General features: G+C 41.8%; 1 protein-coding gene across 5 annotated transcripts in view; it reads right to left on the bottom strand.

Moving 5' to 3' along the window:
* Positions 1 to 22,833, bottom strand: part of tcf7l1b (transcription factor 7 like 1b) — a 46,464-nt gene that overhangs the window by 21,971 nt on the left and 1,660 nt on the right. The gene's annotated exons all lie outside the window — the stretch shown is intronic.

Here is a 22,833-nt window from a genome sequence, read left to right as displayed (position 1 = left end):
GCGAACTAGACTTCTTCTATCCTTCTGTCAACAGTAGCTTTCTTCCTGCCAATCTTCCATTAAGGACGTATTTAAGGAGGGGACAACTAATGGTTGTCCTGTCAACAGATTGTCCCATCTGAGCTGAGGATCTCCACAGATCCTCCAGAATTACCAAGGGCCTTATGGCTGCTCCCTGATTAATGCTCTCTTTGTCTGTCTTGTTAGTTTAGGTGGACCACCACAGATCAGCGCCCCCTGAGATGTTCAGCACCTGGGATATTGTTTTACCACCTAACTTTTGCTCTAACGTTCTCTATTCCAGTCCTGCCTGCTGAGTTCTTGGACTTTATGATGCTGATTGTTCACTAATGTTCTCCACCAAACCTTTAAGGTCTTCACAGAAGGATTTAACCAACAGATTGCATTATATTTATTTAGGGGTATCAGAGCAAAGGATAGATGGAGGGCTAAATGTAAATGTATGCCACACGTTCGTGATTTTACTAAAAAATTTTCTAAATCTTTCTAAAAAATTATTAAAATATGCATTGTTTTCCTTCAACTTCACAATAACGCGCTATTGTGTCCGAATCTGTCACCTAAAACCAAAACAGAAAACACAAACTACATCAAGAGGAATGAATAGTTATGGAAGGCTATGTGATTCTGAGTCAAAATGTCTCTAAAAATTGCTCATCTACGAATTTGTGCCTCATCTCCTCCATGAGAAATGACAAGAATGGTGTCAAACCCCCAGAGGCCTCCGGCAAACACCTGTACAAGACCAACATGGCTGCTGGAGTCAAGACAGAGAGTTTCTGGCACGGGGGAGAGCAGGAAGACTGATGTGAACGCGGCGGACTGGTGAACGACTGTGAAATTGCAGTTTGTCAAGGAAAAACAAGAGGCCAGCTGTGGGCGCCCATTGCTGCCGGGGTGGGAAGAGACAGCTGGAAGGAAGCCCCATCTACAGATCTACGAGACGCTGAGCTGTTCGCTCCCCGACTGTCCGGCTGTCCGATTCATTTGGCCCTTTGACCCGAACGCAGCCCCTCCTCCTTCCCCCATTATCGTCATAATTCACACATGTGTGAAAGCCATCATAAAGAGCTGTCTGTCTGCTGCTTCTCCCTCATTTTGTCACTTGTCACAAAAAGTTTTACAACTGCCGGTCCAATCAGGAGAGTTGGGCCTTAAAGTCCGTAGTCGCTGTGCGACCAAGGTAAAACTCTGAACGAGAAAGAAAATGTTTTTTTGTTGTTTTTATTGCTTTGTGGAACAAGTTGAGCTTTGTTCGCTTTCATCTGTTGTGTCCTTTAGCAGTGACGATAGCCTGAATCCATAACTCCAAAAGCACAGCAAACATCTGGTTTATGAATCAGTTCACACACCGGATAGAGCAGATTGTAGGCATGCGGATTCTCTCTCTGGTACAATTTCAAATTAATTAAAAAACGATATTTGACATGACGTGTTAGTATAATACTGGGAAAGAAGGAAGAAAGAAAAGAAAAGAAAACAATGAGAGAAGTAGAGAACGAAGGAAGGAAAGAGAGAGATATGGGTTAATTGATGAAAACAGGGTCCATCTTTTTAAATAAAAGATGGATGCACATCTTTTATATCAAATAATTATGAATTGCTGTCTTATTGGAGCAACTTTACAAATGCAGATATTTACCAGGTGGACAATTAGATGGCGTCTTCAGAGGAAAAAAACATTTTAAAATCATATTTTTTTGTTTCTATACTTGTCAAGATCTGATAAATATTTTTATGCATTTCAAGCATGTAGGAAACCTCATTATGGAGTCTTGTCGTTGCAGTTTATGCAGGATTGTACATGTGAATTCCTCTGCATAGACAGTTTGACCCCCACCCTTTGCGAACATCTGATAAATGATAACAGAAAATACACAGCATTCGACTCTTGGAAGAAAAAAAAATTGAAAGGCAAATCTCGCTTAAGAATCTATGTGTAGCTTTGTCTTCTTTTCACAGGCGTGAAGGATAAATGACGACAAACAAGCAAACTGGAGGAGTCGTGCATTCAGGTTTTGATTTTCAGAACTCCATTCGTCACTCCGGGTTTGTAAAGAGGAAGGAAGGTTGGGTGACTGCGGGTTAAAAATGGAAAAGACATTATAGTAAGCGGGGGAAAACGGAGAGGAGAGGGGAGGGAAGACAGAGAAAAAAAACATTTTCAGGAATGAGTTTGTCGGAGCAGGCAGAGGGTATTGTTTCCTGACAGCTGGGGTCCAACAGAGCACCAAAGCAGGGGGAAGGGGCTCCCTTTTTCCCCTTCGAAAAAGGAGGGGAATTCTTGGAGTTGACATCAGCCCTCTTCATTTTCACTATACTGCTCAAGGCTGAATCGTGGGCTCCAACTAATGGGCCCGAGTCCATACAACTGTCAGGAGGCAGTCGCTTTTAAAGGCTGCTAGCTCCCCATTGAAACTTTGCTCTGCTCTGTGCATGGCGCCTAATGAATGCAACTCTCTGGAGAGAGAAATTCAAAACAATGCCGTTTTCACTGTCTAATCTATGTCAATCACAAACCCTTCCACGAACGAAACAAGCGCCACTGCAAGCGTTTCGGGTTTGGACCGCCCGTGCCCACCCCGGCTCTCCCACCCGATCCCATCCCTTTTTTGACAGCTTCTGCCAGGGCTGAGGAACATGCCCCTGGGCGCTTTTTTTTCCCTGAGCACCTACTTTTGCTTCTAATTGCCAGTGTGCCCCCGTGCAGCGACTGTTCACACACACAGCTCCCTGAAACATCCTGCAAGGTAGCAACCAGACGCACACTGTCACATTAGCTGCTGTCCGGACTCCACTCGCTGGGACATGAGAGGCAGAGAGGGACGGGGAGGGTGCTTGAGTTGTTTCAGGAAACAAAGGGCGAGGAATTGTGGGCTATACCACGCAAAAAAAAAAAACTTTCTCAGCATTTTAGTGGCGAAAAGTGTCAGAAAAAAGTTAGAACAATAAAAACTGGATTTTTCAAATGGCTATGCCAAGGCTCGAGTGATATTAGATGTTTGCGAAAGATTGAAACTTAGATAAAGTAATATCAGCCCAACTGCGGGGCATTCAGTTAATGCTTTACACATGGCCTTGTTTTATTAGAAGTAAATACAGACATATGGTGAGGGCCCATAGCTATGCTTGTTGCAGCATGGGACCTGGAAACTCTTGTAAATGCGCTCGGATGGAGAACTGAAAGAAAGCAGTGTCTGAAGAGAAGTTTTAGCTGGTCCATTTTCATCGCTCTCTAATTGTCTTCCAGCTTTCCCTGCTGCCTCCATCGCTCAGAATAGACATCAGTAGAATGTGCTAGTTTTATAAGAGGCCCAGATGCGACAAAGGTGGCAGTGATGCCATCGAAACTTTTCCAACGAGCCACACTGGAGCCCTTTTTGGTTTTTTGAACAGAGAGAATGCAACATATGCTCTGGGGCATGTGGCCTGCCAGAGATGGGTTCTAATTGTTACATTGCTCTCACAGAGCGGGAGGGAAAAAACACGGCCAAGTGTCTTTGTCATCTCTGAAGTGTTTGCGGTGCCATACTGCGGGCCGACATCAGAGCACGGAGAGGAGACAGATGTCCTGGACATTTGCTGTCAAACTAAGTCAGACGCTCTGCCAAGGAGACAGAAAGAGGATCCCAAACTTTGCTAGAAACTATCTGTCGACTTAAGGGGCCACGCTGAGAATGTGATGAAAAGTTTGGTGGCAAGAAAAGAAAAGTTTTTAGTACATAAATATGATAAGAGTTTAGTAAAAAGCAGATAGAGTGAACACTTTTTGAGAGGTAAACACTCAGATTTCCAATTTCTGAGATTCTAAGTCCTTCTACCCTATTTGTAAAGTATAAATGGATGGATGGATGGATGGATGGATGGACAGACGGACGGACGGATCTGCAAAACACTTTTTGTCACTTTTCCAGAGTGCAAAGAAACCCTGCTATTATTATCCCAGTTCGTTTGCATGATTGACCAAAATGGATTAAGTCAATCAATTAGGAGCAAGAAAGCAAATAAAGGGAGTAAATAAAAAAACCAAAGCGTCTGCCCAGAGCCAACATTACACTTGTGAAATGCCTTTGCCCAGCTCATGGTAAACAGCAGAGCTGCAGGAATGCCTGCGGGGATCGCTCCAGCAGATAATGTCACTCACCTACTGTGTGAAGAGCCCCTCCCCATTGTTTTCTTTTACCCCCCAACAGAAAACAAATGAGGCCACACAGCTTGCTGTTTGGCTGAGGTGTTAATTACCGTCCCCTGCAACTTCAGACAATAACCCTGTCGGGCACCCTGCGCCGCCGGCTCCTCCCAGGTTTGCTCTGCTGAGATCACCTGCTCTCGCCGGGGCCATTGACACTTCGACCTGATGTATGCGCGGAAACACAATTAAAAGATTACAGCACAAACACAATGTGATAAGTAGAGGCCCCGCCTCGTCTCAGGGCTCGCATTGAGACCCATTGTTTGCCAACGTTAGAAGCAATTACACTAACAATTCTTAAGCAAACTTTGGCAGTCTTTGTGCTAATTAGTGTGTAATCGATGGGGAGATGACAAGCAGCTCAGCTGGTCAGATCAGGACTGAACAACAGGGCCGCTGGAAACTTCTCAGATAAGGTACATCTACCAGCCAGAGGGGGGAAGTTATTGATTAAAACTAGATTAAAGCAAAAGTTTAAACCCTAAGTTACACTTTAGAGGAAGAGTGGACGTATTGTTGTCTACAACCGAAAATACGACATGGATTTTCTTCCGTTTAATGAAATCAGCGCAGATGACTTTCATCTGACTGAGTTTATCTGTGGTCTAATCAATCACTCATGAAAAACATACGATTAACCACCCCCCTCTGTGTCTGCTTATCACTCAAATTTCATTTAAAGCCTCTTCTCTCGGTCTTACATCGTATTAACCCGTGATGCCGCGGTGGAAATTTAGCACGCCGCTTATGGCGAAGCACGTCTGAAGTGTCCATTAGCCCGTAGAGAAATGAAGTTAAGTGACTATGACAGGAGCACTCCCTCGTTCTGTCAGGGCCTCCATTGTGACCCGTTTGGTTTGTCCCCGCGCTCTTATTCACGGGCTGCAGAAAAAACTGGGTCAAAGGTCAGACATCCAGAGTGCTGTGGTTTCTATGGCGACGTGGCCCTATTAAGGCCAGGCTCATTGGCCTCTTAACATGCTCTTGTACACAAAAGAACTATTAGCGCAAAGAGGGACAGAGGGCAGCGGAGAGGGGCGGCAGCGCAGGGGAGGTCCGAACAAGACGGCAGCGAGGCTTCCTGCTAGTTTTCTAGGATGCCTTAACACGTCCGCATTTCAGGACAGGAGTTTATCTAAAAAAATGCAATAATGTAGGGCAGGGATTCTAAAATGTCACGTTGAAGGTCCGAAATCGATTTCAAAATAACCCCGGACAACTAGAAATGAGCAAAGCTCGTTTAATAAATTTACTTTGTGTCTGCAACTGCTTGTTTAGGCGCTAAAGAGCGGTAAAACCTCCAAATCTGTAAGATTTGGACCTGCTCTACTTCATTACTCTTTCTTTCTCCACAAACAAAGAGCCTTTACACTTTAAAATCAAAACAGCGGGAGTAAAACTTAGGCCTAGAAATAGTTATAACACACATCACTTCAGAGTAGAAAAACTGCACGTATTGTCTGCCTTCAATCGGTCGCCTGAACCTAAGGTCCGACTGGAATCCGTTTCATTTGTTTTTCCATATTCAAATTCACATATTTCTGTTTTTTTCCCCTCAAAATTATGTTATTTTACTTTTTTCAAACACAATTAGATGATACATTGAAGCCATAAAAGAGACTACCTATAAAATAAAACGAAATGATAAAAATACTTCAAAAGTCATCAAAATGTCCTTTTATGGAGTAACCATGTTCACTGACCTAGAATCATAATATCTAAAACTTCAGCAGTAAAATAATCCTACAACTAATTGGGAATAATTTAAAAATCAACCTGTCAGCTAACTTTAAAGTATTCAAAAATTACCACATACTTTACACTACTTAAAGTGTCTCTTTGTAAAATCACAGCTGTCTTGATGTGAATTTGTCGTTCACAATGCATTTCATAAAGTATCATTCTGAAATTACAAGGTCTTACAATGCTGCGAGGGAGGCTGATCAAACAGCGCATTGCTGTCGCCGTCCCTCTCCGTTTTGATATGCCTTGTTGGTGATTCAGCTCAGAACACGTTTTATTTGTGGCTCCAACTAAACTTGTGCGGACAGAAAATACAAAACGCTTTTCTTTAAAGGCTAAATAATTTAGTGACTGGTGTTACGGCAGCTTATTAAAAACTTGGCTGAGCGAGGCCTAAATGCAGTTCAGTCCAGACCGAGATCGGAGTTTGAAAATCACTATATAAACTGCACAACGTGAAAACGTGTGTATTCAGCGCAAGGCAAAACTACGCAGCAGCCCAGGTTTATTTGAAAAGTCCTTGCCCTAAATTTAGTGCTGTTTCAGTAATAAAACCACATCACCAGAACACAAGGCCGTGATAAACTCTCCTCGTAGAACTTCTTTAACATCCTAACCTGGTGAGCGAGCGGCGGCTTCAGCAGGCGTTGACATTTCTGCAACTCGAGCAATTTTTTTGTTTTGTTTCAGAGTTTATTTTATTTTTCCTCAAAAAAAAAAAAAAAGTTATAGGTTCTCTCCACAGTTTATACCCACTCTGTCTCCTTGACTCTCAGGTAATTTCAATCAAACGGTTAAAGGAGGCCAAGGCTACAGTTAGGAATAAGTGAGTAATTTCGTAAAGCAGAGCACAACAGCAGGTCACATAAAAAACTCGCTGCATAATTAGACGCAGGAGAAAATAATTATACATCTGGTAAGAGTAGGGCTATCTCATAAAGACAGAGAGGAAAGCAAGAAGCTATTCCAGTCAATTAGGTAAAGTCAGTAATGTGGTTTTCCATACCTGCCTCCCTCCCACCCCCGCTGCCAATAATGTCACTGCGATCTGGTGTCAGGATGAGCTACACCTCTGAATGTCAAAGACATTGTCCCCTATCCCATGTCCTGTGGTATTGTTTAGCCCGTCGCGCAGGAACACAACTTCTCCTTTTATTGTTAAGGGAGTAGCCTCATTTTATTGAAACTCCCAGCTGTAAACGTCTGTATAATTGACTCCAGAGCTGGAGGTGGTTACCAGCACTCGGCGGGATGTTTACAGTAAAGCTCAACTTAGAAATCAAATGCGTGTGTCAAAGACTGCGCCAGTGACACACGGGTGAGACCTGGACTTTTCATTTATGGCCGAACACAAAACTGGCCGAAGACGGCGCGAGTTGCCAGCATAAGAGACAGCGCCTTCCTGCCAAGGTGTGTGAAGTGGGCGTAATGAGTCGGGAACGCCGAACGGAGGGCTCGGTCACCCCAAATGTGCAGCGAAAATATAAAAACAGCTCTTGTCGTTTTTTTTTTTTTCTAAAAGTACCACACAAATATTTACCTCCACCCTCAAAGAGTAGACTTAAGTAGGGTTGCTGTCTTTTTTTTCTGACTGGGCACAGAAGGCGATTGTTTCTTTTCCTCTTTTTGGCTCCTATAAAAAACATATATATATATATATATATATATATATGTATATATATATATACATATATATATATATATGTAAAAAAAAAAAAACTTCTAAAAGGCAGGAGAGGTAATGAAGCAACTTGGAGGAGAGAAGTCAGTTTTGAAAAACTGAGGTGGGCATAAGTGGGTGTAGCAGAGAAGGCAAGTAAAAAAAAAAAGAAAAGAAAAAAAAAGGAGCCTAAATTAAACACATTTGTTTCTGCTCTCACATACCACAAGTCTTATGAAAACAGAGGGCTGATTGTGTTCACTCTGCAAGTCCAATCTTCCCCACCACCACCTCCTCCACCCCCTGCCCTCCCCTCTGTCTCTCTCTCTGCAACACCACCCAGCTCCGCTGCCCTCAACCCCCCGTCCCAAGCAGCAGCAACAGCAGCAGCAGCCCCCCAACACACACACACACACACACAGCTGGCTGCAGATGCCTCCTGTGTTTGCTCTCTGAGTGCAAAGGCACAAATCTCCAGGCCCCTCAGACTCCTGGGCCCTGCCTCATCTCAGTTTTTACTACCTGACATTGCTATCACCCCATTGCTAACCTCATTCCCTCCACCCTCCATCTCCTCCACCTCTGCTCTATGCAAACATACACACAGAACTGCCACAGGTATGGTAGGTTCATTGGTCGGCCCTGTCACACAGGCACCTAGAGAGATCGGTAGAAATAGTAGACCGGAAGCGAGAAATAGCTGGAATTTGACTTCTTTTTTTTTTACACTTTGAATGGCTCTTAAAGGTGACCAAGAGTTAAGGAACATAATAAATATAACTTTATACGCACATTTACTTCTATATTTAAAGAAATTCAGGTCTTTAGGCTTTAGATTATGACTGGAGATGCATGGAAAATTTTATAAGGCTGGAAACTCACAAATTTGATATTTCTTCAATCAGTGAAAGCTCCAAAAGAAAGCTTTCGCAGGTCACGCAAAGAAAAAAAAGAGACTAATGATTAACTATTTTTAATATAAATGAAGGGAGAAAAAATTCTACAAACGGTGCTCTAAAAGGTGCTACTATCTCAAGAAATACGGATTTTCTAGAGAAATCCAAACATGTCTATAATTCATTTAGGCTGAGAAACAGTGAGAGAGAGCAATACTTTGAGCAAATAACAGGAAGGTCCAACAAACGTACAATGCCATTTGGCAATCCCAGAATCAGGGAAATATCTACATTTGCTAGAAAATGAACTTGGAGCACACTGTTGCTAGTCATATTAGACATAATGGAAGATGCTAAAGTCGTCTTAAAATGTGAACCCTGAAATTAATTTATCTTCGAAAGTAATTGTAAAATCTTGTTTTACAACTGATCCCCCTCACTCCCATTGGGACGTCGCCTCGTCCTGTGAATGATTTGTGATCGCTGACAGGAAAAAGGTTAGAAATAAACATTTGGAACTGTCTCCAGTGTTGGCAGATCAAAACGATACAGTTCTGATTGGTGCATAGAACCAACATGCATAATACACACGCGGGTCGAGAGACTTTCAAGCGTTCTCGACATAACGGCAAAACAAAACTTAGCAAAAGGTGAGCCATTCCTGGATTACCCGAAGACAACACTAGCCACAAAATTGTTTATTTAAAAGTTTAGGAACAAAACAAATTCCCAGTTTGCATGTGATTAGAACATATTTTTTAAAGCACTTTAAGCCTTCCACAATGTGTGACACAGCACAAAATCACCATGACATTCCCCGGGATTAGTTATGCGTATTGTCAGTCCACTGCAGGGAGGTCTGGAAGGTTGCCAGCACATTTTTCTTTTCTTTCTTTTTTTTTTTTTACCTGAAACCTTCATAAAAGTCATTTCCTCACAGTCTACAGACTTCGTTTTCCTTAAGCTGCACACATGCACACGCGCACGCACACACAACTCTCAGATACTCGCTTCTAAATCACGACCTGGTGATGCACTCGGCTATAAATTCATTGCATGTTCACATGCAGTGCTCCCCTTTAAGTGTCTGAAATTCTGTAAAGAATAAATCTTTCTGACAAAACAAAGGTCTTGAGGCTGGGAGGCCAAGTTGGGATGAGGTTAGCTCGGAGCTTCTGAGGGCTTCAGAAAGCAAAACAGTCGTTTAGAAACAAAAGCAAGACGCGGAAACTTGATCGAAATCATACTGTTCTGCACAATCTGATATATGAAAAGTGTTTTAAAGACCTCATTTTGATTTATTTGGAATTACCTAAGAAAGAAGGAAAAAGAAAAAGTGTCCATGACATTCACCAGGCCGCTGGGACCTCAAGAGTGAACATAAGAATGGATACAGCTGCTGCTATCTTTCATTCTCAATACAATCTAATGAGAACGGTGAGGTGATTACAATCAGGGGCTGCTGTAAATATCAGATTCCCAGGGACAGAGTTGAGGAGAGGCCCCTCTCAATTACACAGTATTCAGGAATGCCGAGCATGAACCACAGGAACACGGAGCTGAAGACATTACGCTCCCATCCTATTTTGCAAAACTTTACTCACACCATGTGGCAGAAAAATAGTTTTAGGACACCGTTCAAAAGTTAGCGTTTAACTTAACATGAAAAAAAAAAATAATAAGAAACTGCTGCTGCTGCAATCTCAGGTTGTACCCCCACAAAGCAACGAACTTCTGCTCACTCCAAACTGCACACACTTCTGCAAACAATTAAATGTTAACCCAAGGACTGTAAGCTGCTCAGAGAGAAGGAGAGACAGAGCACGGTGGTGGAGGGGGGTTGGGGGGTTAGTGACGGGAGAAAGAGAGGGGGAGAGAGAGGGGTGCTTGTGCACAATTACAGCAGGGATTTATGGCCTGAGAAACAATTTATAAATCACAGCGCCTGAGCTAATGTGCTCCAGATTGTTCTCCATGCAGCTGCAATTTTGGTCTGCGTGAAACGGCATAATAAACCTGGCTGGAGGACATGTTTGGGTGGTGGCTGTGGGGCGGAGAGAGAAGTTGGGAATTTTTTTGGGGGGTGGAGGAGGGTGGGGGGTTAAAGGTTTTAGGTGTTCTGCCATTTTTTTGTTTGATTTTAGCAGAGGACATGACATTTGAGTTAACAAAAATGTTCGCGATATGAGGTCTCAAATTATGCAGATAATACAAATGAAAACACGTAGAGTCTTAGTAGGAGAGAGAGGAAGAAAACAATTAGACGTTTCAGCTTGGAATCAATTAAACTTCCAAACCGGTTTCATGGTTTTACTGTGAAAATCTGAACTTTCCCCTTACAATTACACTCTTGACATAAATCCAGAAAACTTTTCAGTTATGATAAGAAAAGACAAATGTTGCAAGCTGATCCCCTCATTGTGGCTGCTGGCCGGTGTGGACGAAGGGATCGGATGTGCAGAGGGGAAGCCTTAGCCTTTGTGGCCACTCAGCCAACTGGCCCTGAACCTTGGCCTCCGACCCTTCACCCGGGAAAAGGGAGGGAGGGGGTAAAACAAAGCTCTGAGTGACATCTGAAACCAGAAACTCTGTGGGGAGAGAGTGTCTGGACAGGACTCAAGTAACCCCATTAACTGCGCAGAAAAGATTTATGGCTATTTATTTTCCGCGTCCTACAAATTTCGAAAGCTGACTGATCCGTCAAAAATAATCAAGCGGTTGAGAGGTGCACGTCGAGCTTCATCTCCTTCACTTGCCAACATCTCAGCTGGACAAAGGTTCTCCATTATTAACAACTCTGAGAGAAGTGCCAAGAGCTCATCTACAGCAAAATAACTTCTGCTTAATATGAACAACATGAGCCTGTCTCCAGAGTGGTTTAAGAGACTCGCTGATGCATATTGACCAGCCCCACTGATGGGTTTTGTACAATGGGGTTACGTAAAGGAGCGGGATTAGTTCACTGTAAACAATAACAGAGAAACGGTGGTCGATTGACGGTGAATGCGAGCCTCAGTCACCAGAATGCTGAAAGCCACTGTAGTATTTAAATCGGGCAAGGAGGGAGGAAGACTGGGCCAAGCATTCTGTAGCTCAGCTGTGAGGCTCTAAGCCGTTGCCCTAGGGTCTTTGTCCTGCCTTTCAGGGCAAGTCTGAGGTAGTCAAAGACCCTATTCATGACCGGCGCTCCCCCTGCCAACACACCCATACAGCCCCAGTCAAGTCAGCCGAGAGCTATAGAGCCTGCCCATTTCACACGAGAATCAGACCTGCCCCTAAAGCCTGCTTCAGGGATTTCCAATAGCCAGCCCCTCCAGCCCAGGCACAAACCAAACAAAAAGGACTCCTCGGCCTTCTCCATGCCGTATAGCCTTAATTAGACCTTTTTTCCCCCTTAATGTAGCTTTTCTACATTTAAAGAAAGTAAATCAGCAGATTTCCATTCCTTTACGGGCAAGATTGTACCTGTAAAGGTGCAACACTTTGAATATCTGACACAAAATTCACCTCAAGACTGTATCCTGAAAAGCTCAACCTGAGAGCATCACATGACAACATCTCAGAACAAAGAAACCTAATCATGCTGATTATCTGGGGGGCAGGCACCAGGGGAATCCCGCTATCACTGAAGACTGTCTTATGTCTGCCGAGCACAAGGCCCTCAATCACAGCCATTACTCATAACTAATTAAGAACATTACCTCATCATTTCAAATTAAGCAAATAAGGTCAGGAAAAGCGCGATATCCGAAAGAAAAACCTCAGTCCGTCACAGGCTTCTGCTGCTTCGGCTGCTTTGTCTAACAGGATCCACAAGTTGGTTCCGAAATAAGGAGCCTACACATTTTAGATGACTCACGCCTTTGCTCGGCTTTAATCGAATTTGATAGTCTGCAGAACATTGTGACTTCTTAACTCGTACAATTGGTTTATGAGGCTAATGGGACAGAGGAAGGGGCACCAGAAGATGGATTCTTTCACCATCATCAGGCCTGATTTCATGGGAAAACCTCATGTGTGTTTTAAACAAGCTTTTCTAGCACATATTGCAAGCACGAGATCTTGCAATATTAAAAACGTCACAACACCTATGTATTGCAAAGCTCTACTAAGATTCTGTCAGTAAGTCACTCTGTCTGATTAAGTAAGTGCAAACTAACGTGAGTGGAGATGCACCAATCAATAGACCAAAGATCCAAATCAGCCAACTTTCCCTTGATCTCCTCTGACTGGGGATCGACAGGTAAGATACTGAAAAATCTGTATTCCCCCCCTCCCCCCCCCAAGTTCATTAATTGCATCAAAACTAAGATCTCTGGGCATTTTTGTTCCAATAACACATTAATCAAGTACTTTCATGCAGTTCTTTGAGCTTACTAATAATCTGACAGAAGTAAAAACACCAGTTTTTCTTTACACATGCAAACATTTCAGTAAATAATTCCTTTTGTGTTTGTTTAAAACCTATCTCTGGTACTTTGTAATTTTATTTGAATGACTTGTTGAGCAGGGGACAGACAATTAGTTGACTAGATAGCTGTTAGCTGCTAATGACACTCATGCTGTCATCTCCTCCATATCTTCCTATCCGCACGAAGGTTACTTCACTTTATTTTAATGAGATGCATTTGATAACAATTAAAATGCTTATTGCTCTGTAAAAGTACCTTTACTGGTGAACTGTTTCAGGCTAATGGTGATAAAAATCTATCGGTAATGAAAACCGATGGATTCTTTTAAGCAGATTTCTAATGTTAGTCTATATTAGTCTGGACTTTTTCTGCTCACTTCCAACTTGCAGAATAATTCCTATATAACATGAGGCACAAAAATGTTGCAAGGCTACAATGACTGGCTAATCATTAGCCACTGATGACATAGCCTGTAAAGTTATCGGCGCTAAGCTATATGTAATCCGGTAAACATTTGATCTCTAATACGACTCCACAATATTGCGATGGCAATATTGTTGAATATTATTAAATTAATTTAAACTGCCAAAAACGTTTTCTTTATTTTTCTCTCTTTTATTTTAATTAACACAATAATCCTAACACTTTTCAAGATCTTTTGCATCACATAATGTGTGAGCAACAAGGGTAGCGAGGACGCAAATAAGAAAATCCATTCTAGCTCTGTAGAGTATTGTATCAAGAAAACCTAAAATATAAGAACCAAATAAATTTGTATCCAAATAGTTATGGTTTTTGCAAAAAATGCATTGATATTGTGGTGATTACTGCAATTCAATCCTTTGTGCAGCTTAATCTCTAATTAATAATCTAAAATAATGTATGTGGTCAAAACTGAATAAGATTATTCTTCAGTTGACATATTGTTCAAAACACATCTTAAGGTTTATTAAATATCCATTCCATCCTTTTAAACATTGAAAGCCTCGTATTTTCACATCTTTTTTGGCCTTAGGGCAACCCAAGAATTAAGAAGCCAGAAAATATTGATAAAATCATTTGTTGTCTTCACATGGTATTGTAAGCTAAGTGTCTTGCTAAATCTCAACTGATTAAGTTCATGACAAAATATTAATTTTGTTGACGAGCCAAAGCGGCACATTCAAAGCACCTGAATTATTTATAACCAATCAGTTATGTAGCATAGTTGATAAATCTTTTAAGCTCATCTTTCTCCAACTCGTACTTTTCTGTTATATTCAACACCAACTTCAACATCAAAGCAAGCACAGAGTAACATGTGTCCTACTTATATGAATGTATTAAACATGGAAAATTCCCCTTGGCTGCCTTCGAGATTTATGCAGTCAGACATAAGATCTGTTACATGCACTGCATGTGTTTTTAGACTCAGAGAATAGATATTGCAGATGGTGAGTGAGTCTCATCCGCTACTTGAAGTTCTAATAGTTGTGGAGCAAAAACACACAAAAAAAGAAAAAACAAATCCAGCAACTGAAAACATGTAAAAAATATATATATATATATAACCTGCTTAACCAAAGCCTAGCACAATTTAAGCATTCAAGAAAATATGTATTTTTTAAATCCATTTTGCATGTGGAGGTCTAATTGTCGTGACAGGCATGTAAGGGAGACAGGGGCCTCAAAAATGTTGTTCCATCACAAGAACAAATTGAGAGAAAAGTAACAAAGCTGATTTATAACTTCAACAAGAAGAACAGCTGCCCTGCTCGCTGTCAGCTAACCTCATCCTGGACAGATATCCATCCACTTCTTAATTTAGTATCTCCACTGCAGCCTCCCTGATACGACTCACGTACTGTTCTACATGGCCTTTAGCAGACCGCTTGCCCCAAGCGTGACCTGAAGAGGAGCCTGATGTAAATCTTAGAGGACTGCTGATGCTACATGGGCACGATCAGATATCCTGCTGCCATCTCTAGATTGGACTCTTACTGTAAGGGTGACGGCGAGGCATTGTGGTCTACAGAGGAGAAACTGTGCTCTGTGGGAGACAGAAATCCCTCTGATAAGTGAATGCCTCAAGGTCTGGAAGCAGGCCCACCTTGGGATAGCAAGGGGGAACGAATAGCAGCACCCGTATCTGCCCTAGTTTATGCTCCCACCACCACATCTCATCAACAATCTCTCCTCCTGCTTTCTCCTTTCTCGCTCTTTCTCTCTCTCTTCCTCTCCTGCTGCCTGCAGAGCTTAAACTGAAAACAGCTGGTTGGAATACCAGACTGATGAAACCCTGTTAAAGAGTTTTTCTGTGAGTTTTCTTCCCGAACATTTTAATAGAACGAAGCTTAAAAACCTATGGTACAATTATGGGAGAAAACATTTAATTCAGTGAGGTGTACATTATGGTTTACTGGTATGAATCAAGCGCACAGTCACTTTATAAAACAAATAACAAATCTAAGGAGGCACTTTGCATAAGAACTTTGTTCAAAATTTCTAAGACAGTTTTATTCAGATTAACGTCTTACTTTATCTCCGAAAGTGTCATCATTTTGTATAAATACATGTTAGTTGTTCTTCAATGATAAAGATAGTGTTTTTAAAATGATCAAAATTGCAAAATTTGACTTTACTATCAAATTCTTTCTAACCTGAAACGCTTTACATATTCTATTATCGGCATGTGGTGGACACAACTTTCATTTTCTCTGCAACTAATAAACCATCTAATATAAACAAGACAATGATTGAATAGCATTTCCATAAACTGGTAAGATATATTTGAGACCAGAAGGTTTTTTTAAGACAGTAAAAGTTTGCTTTGATTACACATTTGTCAAAATGAGGTCAGATTTTAGCTTTAGCCTTTGGGAGTAGGCTAGCTGTTAGTGTGCTCAGAGTTAGCTGTAACCTTAAGGTTATTTTTTACAAAATAAGAGACAACCAGAGAGTTACCCAAAGCAAGTAAGATGTTACCTACTGAGAAACGTTTTACACGAACGCTGCTTCAAAAGTTCTTAATTTTCCTTTTTTAACTTTATTGATGGAGCTAAACATAGAATTAAACTATGTTGTTTTGTTCTCTATCATTTCTTTTAAAAGGTCTTAACCTACTGACATGTTTTCTTCATACTGACTTTGTGAAGCGCTTTGGTCACCAACTCTGTGGTTGTGTAAAGCGTAACCGAAATAAATGACTGATTGATTGATTTATTATCTCTTGTTTCTACTTTATAACATTTTACAGCTCTCCAAACTCAACCTTTTACTGACTTTTTTCAGTTTACCTACATTGCAGTGAGACTTATTCGAATGTATGACATGAGCGTTAAAGACATTCAATTCAAAATAGGTTGTCATTTTTAAAATTATTCATCAATTTGTACATTTTGTGTTAAAGGAGTTTTCTGGGGTATTAGCTACAACTAGAAACCCTGGCTTTTTTTGAGTGTGGTTACACATCTGATTGAGTCTGACTATTCCAACCATTCCAGGGGCTCTGTCCTCACCATTTGCACCAGGACTCTGGGTTAATACCACAGCACAGACAGGACTATACTGGTATTCACAAAATGCGCCATACATGAATCCATCCCCAACCTCTTACAGCGATGAAACTCCCCATGAAAGTTTCTTTTTATAGATTGGCATCTGTCGAGCATAAGAGAGCAAGCTTTAGTTTCTATGAATTAATCCATTGGTGTCTTTAAGTGCAACCAAACCTGCAGTGATTGTTATCCTCTGCAGATTGTAAGTGCTGCGTAGCAGTCAGAACATGTGTGGGCATGACCAACAGTTTCCTCGATAAACAGCTACAAGTTCTGAGTTCACTGCAACACTCAGATCTTTAACTTTGCAACAGGAGTTTTTTGGGTTTTTTGTTGTTGTTGTTAGGCCGCAGAAACGAGGTCAATAACATATCTCGAATCTGTTTTGGGACTGTAAAACTTCAGACTCTGGAGTGAGTTCAGGTGCGTTGGAGGTGTTCACCTTCACCCGCCAAGTCTTTGAACTCAAACATAAGTTTGCCCGAGTGTTCGAGGGGAAAAGCAATGCACCAAAGCCAGCAGCAGCCCGGGCCAAACATAGCAAATCCGAAAAAACACATAAATTGATTTTTAAAAAAGAAGGGAAAAAAAAAAAACATTTGCACACATATATTCATCTTGGCACATCAAAGGGATTCATTGATGTCACTGAACATGGGGAGTCTGCGGCTAGAGAGGGGAGATGTTGGTTATCCTTTCCTCAAAGGGTGCAGAGATGCTCCTGATGGGCCCAGCGCTCGAGAAGCCAGAGAGCGCTATAAACAGAATTTCTAATGCCAAGCGGGCGAGTGGGTGGGTTAGGTAGCGAGCTAGCAGGCTATGGCGTAGCAGGGAGGAATTGACGCCAGCTAAAGCCTTCCACAGAGACCAGAGAGGGAAGGATGCAGACCAGGACTGACACCATTTCACACAGATCTGTGTAAGCGAGGTTAGGAAGTGAGCATGGGCATCTGTGATGAAAAGGAAATGCAAATGGGAGATGCATGTTCGCGTAACAGCCAAAATGAAAGGCTTGCAGGAGAGGCTAAAAGCAGCTTTGGTTTGTGTTCGCACTAATTACATCTGATCTCAATTGCCCACGAGCATATAAAAAGTGGTGGAGCTATGTAACTATTTAGACTGTAATCACCTGTTTCTCTTTACTTTCCAAGCCTGAGCATAAAAGATCATTATCGAAATTAATCACTGCAGGCCGAGACCTCTCGGCGTTTCTGCTTCTAATTGAACAGAGCCACCAGACTGCTGTGGAAGTGTTTGCCTTTGAAGGAAAACTCCTTTCAAAACTAAAAACCTAGTCAGAAACGCTAGCTCTGTTGACATAGCGCTTGGCTGAAAAAATATTTGAGATTCAGGAATACAACACAGACGGTTGTCAGAACGTGAGCGGCGCACACTGTCCCCTCTGTTGCAAAATGTCCACACAGCCTCACCTGAACGCACACCCCTCCTCCTCCTCCCTCATACTCCGGCACTTACAGACAAACATACAGCACGCATGGCTGCATGTTTGCTCATTCTTGAACTCACACACACACACACACATACACAGCAAGGTGAGTGAAATGCCAAGTGAGCCACCTGATGAAAAGACACCTCCACACAACCAGGCTTTGCTTATGCAAGGAGAGGCCCTTTTCTTCGGCTGGACAATGTCTGTGTTGACTTTTCTTTGTCTGCTCGTTTTAAGCACCAAAAGCAGCAGAAAGAATGGAAAGACGAAGGGAAAAAAAAGTCAAGAGAGGCATGCAATCGCAGCCACTGACAAGTTCAGACTTATACAAGCCTTTCCTATTCATATCCCCAATCTCAAACAGTTTCCTATTCAACAATCATGCTCGGGAGTTTGAGCGTCCCACCGCGTTATTTGATGAAGATATGTTTGAGCGGCGCGCCTCGCTCTTGCCCACTTGCCACCTCTCGCACACAAGAGGTATTTCGCTCTCGAGTGGCGGCGATGATGACGACAGCGTGGCCGGCGGAGTTATCGAAAAGTGACGCCGGAGGTGGCGAGAGGTGGCGTCCGACGGGGGTGCGAGTTCACCAATTAAATCTGGCACTAGCCCGTTTACTGCTGGAACAATGAGCTGGATTTATCGAGCTGAGTTTGTAGAAGGGGGGAAGGAGGGGAGGAGAAGAAGAAAAAAAAAAGCTGCACAGCAGGCAGGAGTCTGGTGGAACATCTCTGCAAACATAAAACCTCCTCCTCAGCTCTCGGTGGATTACAGCGGAATGTCAGCTCTGAGCAGGCTTTAAATCAGTTATGCTTGGCCCTCGGGGGAACTCTGTGCTGATCCCATGTAGGCCTTTCTCTCATTACTCGTGATGGGGTTGCCACATCCAGATTTTTTCATCAAGTTGGGGACTTTAAATCCTTTATCGTGTAGCGCATTCTTGAGTGAAATTACTGCGTGACGACTCTTGAGCAACAGCTCGAGTTTGTTGTGTTTGCTGCATGCATGGCATATATGCGACGATACCAGAAAACCCGTAAGAGAGGACGAGATGCGAGCACATACATGCAGAATATATATATGAAAACAAATGGAGTCATGCAATTCGACATTATTTACTCAAAGCTGTAAAAAAAAGTATCAGTCTCCACCTTGAATAAAAAAATTAGAAAAAAACTTGGGATTTTGCTCCCTGCTATAAATCATACAGTCTGGTTGACAGACGCAACTTTTAATGCATCTCACGCAGTACAAGTACAACCGCATACCACCCGAAGCCTATAAAACAAACCTCTCTGTCCCAGCAGGGTTTTCCAAGCCATGCAATACCATAAAGTGTTTGCCAAGCGCCAGGATTGTTTGCACCCATCTCTCCAGCTAATCTCCGCATTTTTCACAAACAAGAGTGGTGATGCGGCGATACGTTTAAGCGTGGAGCTCAGCAGGCTTAAGTGAGCCACCGGACGGACGTGCTGGTGCAGGACAACTTGTAAAATATCAGCAGCCGGATCGGACTGCGACGAAGACGACGGAGATCCGCAGGTCTGAACATCCCCCGGCGCCCAGAATGCGAGTCTAAAAAGGTTCCAACATGAGCCTCTCATCAATCACACTCACTGCATTGCATTCACACTAAGCCATGAGGGCAGGGCAATATGGAGACCTCAAGACGACCGCTAAGTATGCCAGCCATTGTCTGCCTGCTTGTTTTCTGCCACAGCGATGATTGACACAGTCAGCGCATTCTGTCCCATTGACCTCATTTTCTTTCTCTTTTTTTAAATATGGAGGATTATATGTCTAGAAAAGACTCTAATTATTCACTGCGTTGCCTGAAGCTACAAAGATGGCTGTTTTAATTTAAACTTTGCTTTAGCCAACGCAAACACGAGGAAGTGAGAGGCTTACACACACACACACACACACACACACACAAAAAAAAACAAAGAGATAGACTGAGATAAGGATAGATTAGTAACATTTCTCCATCAGTTTGTGATAGAGTTGTTTCTCCCTGTTTTAGACCCAAACACTGTAATCAAACAAGGTTTCCTTAGAAGCAATCCACAAAAAGAGCAAAATATTGTCGTGATGCTCATTTTGCCCCTTCCCTATTTCACACTTGTGTCGTTTCGGTCATTTTTATAACCAACTGTCTAACTGCGGGGTCAGGAAATGATTTATCACTTTTCTACGCTGTAAATATAGTTTATGACAAGAAAATGTGGCTATGTGCCTCCTATAAATACTGGATTTATGGAAGTTTGTTGAATGCAACTATTGTTGAAAAGTTTGCGCACTTTCATGAATTAAATGATTTTCAAAGAAACAACCCAGATAAGTTAACTTTAGAACTTAATTAAAAAGTAATATGTGATGTAAAGCAAGACCAAAAAATCCGGTTTCAGACACCAAACTTACAACAAATGCAACAAAGCAATCCCTTCATTGCATTTCTCAGTGAATAACAACATTGATGCAGTATGAAAAACCATGGAAGATGCAAGAAATAACTACAAATATAATACGCTCCTAAATGATCACTTGGAGGTATTTTGGAAAACCTAGCATATTAAGATACATTTTAAGGCCTAAAATTCGTCATGTTTATTGGAAAACCTGGTTCCGAAAGGATGAATGACTGCCTCGACCTTGCAAATTTGTCAAATAACACCAGATTTTCCGATGCTAACGTAGAAAAAAAAGTAAGACATTAATGCCTTACTGTATTTCTATCTAAATAATTATATACCATAAAAAGAAGTGACAGACGGACCTATAAATGATTAAAAGAACAAAATTTTGTTGTGTCATAAGACATTTTACAGAATATATTGCATATGTGAGACTTTCTAAGGCTTGAAATTGATACTTTTGGATGCAAGACTCGAGGGTTCGGCTGTCTACTAGGCTTTGTTGATTCGCCAAAGCAGAAAATAACACCCGATTTTCTCAAACATAAATAAATGCATGAACTGCATTTCTCGGCAAATAAATAAAAACATGTCATATTCACAATACGAGACTTTTTATGGCGCTTTAACACACTGCTGAGACCTTGTAAACAATATCCACCAAGAGCAGCTTTTGTTGACTTGATCAGAGGTTATAATATGTCAGATTCCACAGCAAATCTTCAGTCAAGAAATCAATAGAAACAGATGCTGGTGCGTGTCAACCCTTCATCATTTCATAGTTTTAGTCTTTTCAAACACGAGTAGAGGATGCTCGCCATGGAGATTTCATATCAATCATGTGTAAATTCATACTTTGACAACCATTCATTCATTTATTTTATATTCTATACAATCTGCTTTAGGGAAGCCTGGTTACATGTCTCCAATAAATATTAGCTCCCAGCACAAGACGGTTTATAGTTATTTTAATTTGACCAGGAGCTCTCAAGATGTTTTAAATCGTAAATCATCTCGTCCAAAAAGGAATAGGCCCCAAAATAAATGGAAATAAGGTGAGAAGTAAAGCTTTCAGAAAATAACACACAACAGATCTAGATTAAGAGTAAGATTTGAGCACTTATCTCTATAATTTATGATAACCACAGATCAAACCACAGCCATCATCACCATATTAAAGCCTGTAATACTGCAGCTGCAAAAAAAGAAAAAAACTGCTTGGCTGCAATATTTGAGAGCCTTTTATAATTCAGATGATGTGTATTGATGTTCTGTCTGAAAAAAATATATATCTGCCCACTTGGATGGATGGATTTTAGCTGCCCTACAAGATGTGATCCAGAGTTTAATGACCAAAAGGCTGAACTTCTCAAAAAAAAAAAAAAAAAAAAAAGGTGGTGGGAACATAGTACAGGGGGAGAAAAAAAATATTGTTCAGCTCTTAATCGGAGCTGTTTGCTGGTATTCCTCTAAAACTCTAAAACCAACAACACAGAGACAACTACGCGTCACATGGTCCGAGCAGAGGCAGCCATTTAGTTAATGAGCCCCAATGGAGACCTCCAATGAAGCCATCAAGGCCGCTCAGAATAACAATGGTCAACTAACGCCTTTCTAATTGAATGGAAGGTGAGGGGAGGCGATGTGAGTGGGCCTGAAACAGTGAAAAGGGAGACAGAGGGGTGGGGATGGGGCTGGCGGGGTGTCTCTTCAGTCAGATGCCTGCCAGGCTTTAACGAAAGTACTCGTTTTTTTTGGGGAGGGGATGTGACAAGGTTGGTGGAGGAACGAGGAGGGATTGGGGGGGGGGGAGTCGGACAAGCTCAGAGGAACACAGGGATTATCCCAAGGAAGTTTGCACAGCTCCAAGTTAGAATTTGTCTAATAAACCCCAAATGTTTGGAGGTAGCAGTCCTTCCAAACTTGCTGCATGTCCAGTCACTTAAAAAAAAAAAAAACTACACATCAAGCACAAATGCTGCAGACAAACTAATGCAATAATCGGTTTAAAACCTCTTCAAACAAACAGCGCGACACCATCATGCAACAAGTAAACGCAGCTCAGCAAACCCTGCGTCAATAACACTTTGCTCGAGACTCTCAGCCTTATCTGGACACCGAAAGTCTCTGGAAAACGTCTTGCACCGGGCGCTGCAGCCCGGGACTGCGAGATTTTATGCTGCTGCCACTGCAGGACACAGGTACAAGAACAACTGTTTTTACTTCTGTACAAAGGGCTTTTCTGAGTTGTCAAGGATTTCTGCAATAGAAATCGAAAGGAGATCATCTCTAATCTGAAATGTGAGAAAAAATTAAAACTTACATATTAAGGCAAGGCTGTTAGGAAAATAAATGGGTTTTTTTGGGGGGGGGATTTTTTTATTATTATTTTTTTCAAAATAAAAAAATAAAATAAATAAATCTGAGCTCCATACATAACAAGAAGTTCAAATGCAAGGCTTTGCAAAGAGTGGGTGGCAGGGAGAAATTTATACCCCCTAAAAGAAC

The sequence above is a fragment of the Xiphophorus hellerii genome, chromosome 12, assembly GCF_003331165.1.
Source record: "Xiphophorus hellerii strain 12219 chromosome 12, Xiphophorus_hellerii-4.1, whole genome shotgun sequence".
NCBI lineage: Eukaryota > Metazoa > Chordata > Actinopteri > Cyprinodontiformes > Poeciliidae > Xiphophorus > Xiphophorus hellerii.
The sequence above is the reverse complement of the archived record's forward strand: the minus strand, read 5'-3'. Positions and strand labels throughout refer to the sequence as shown.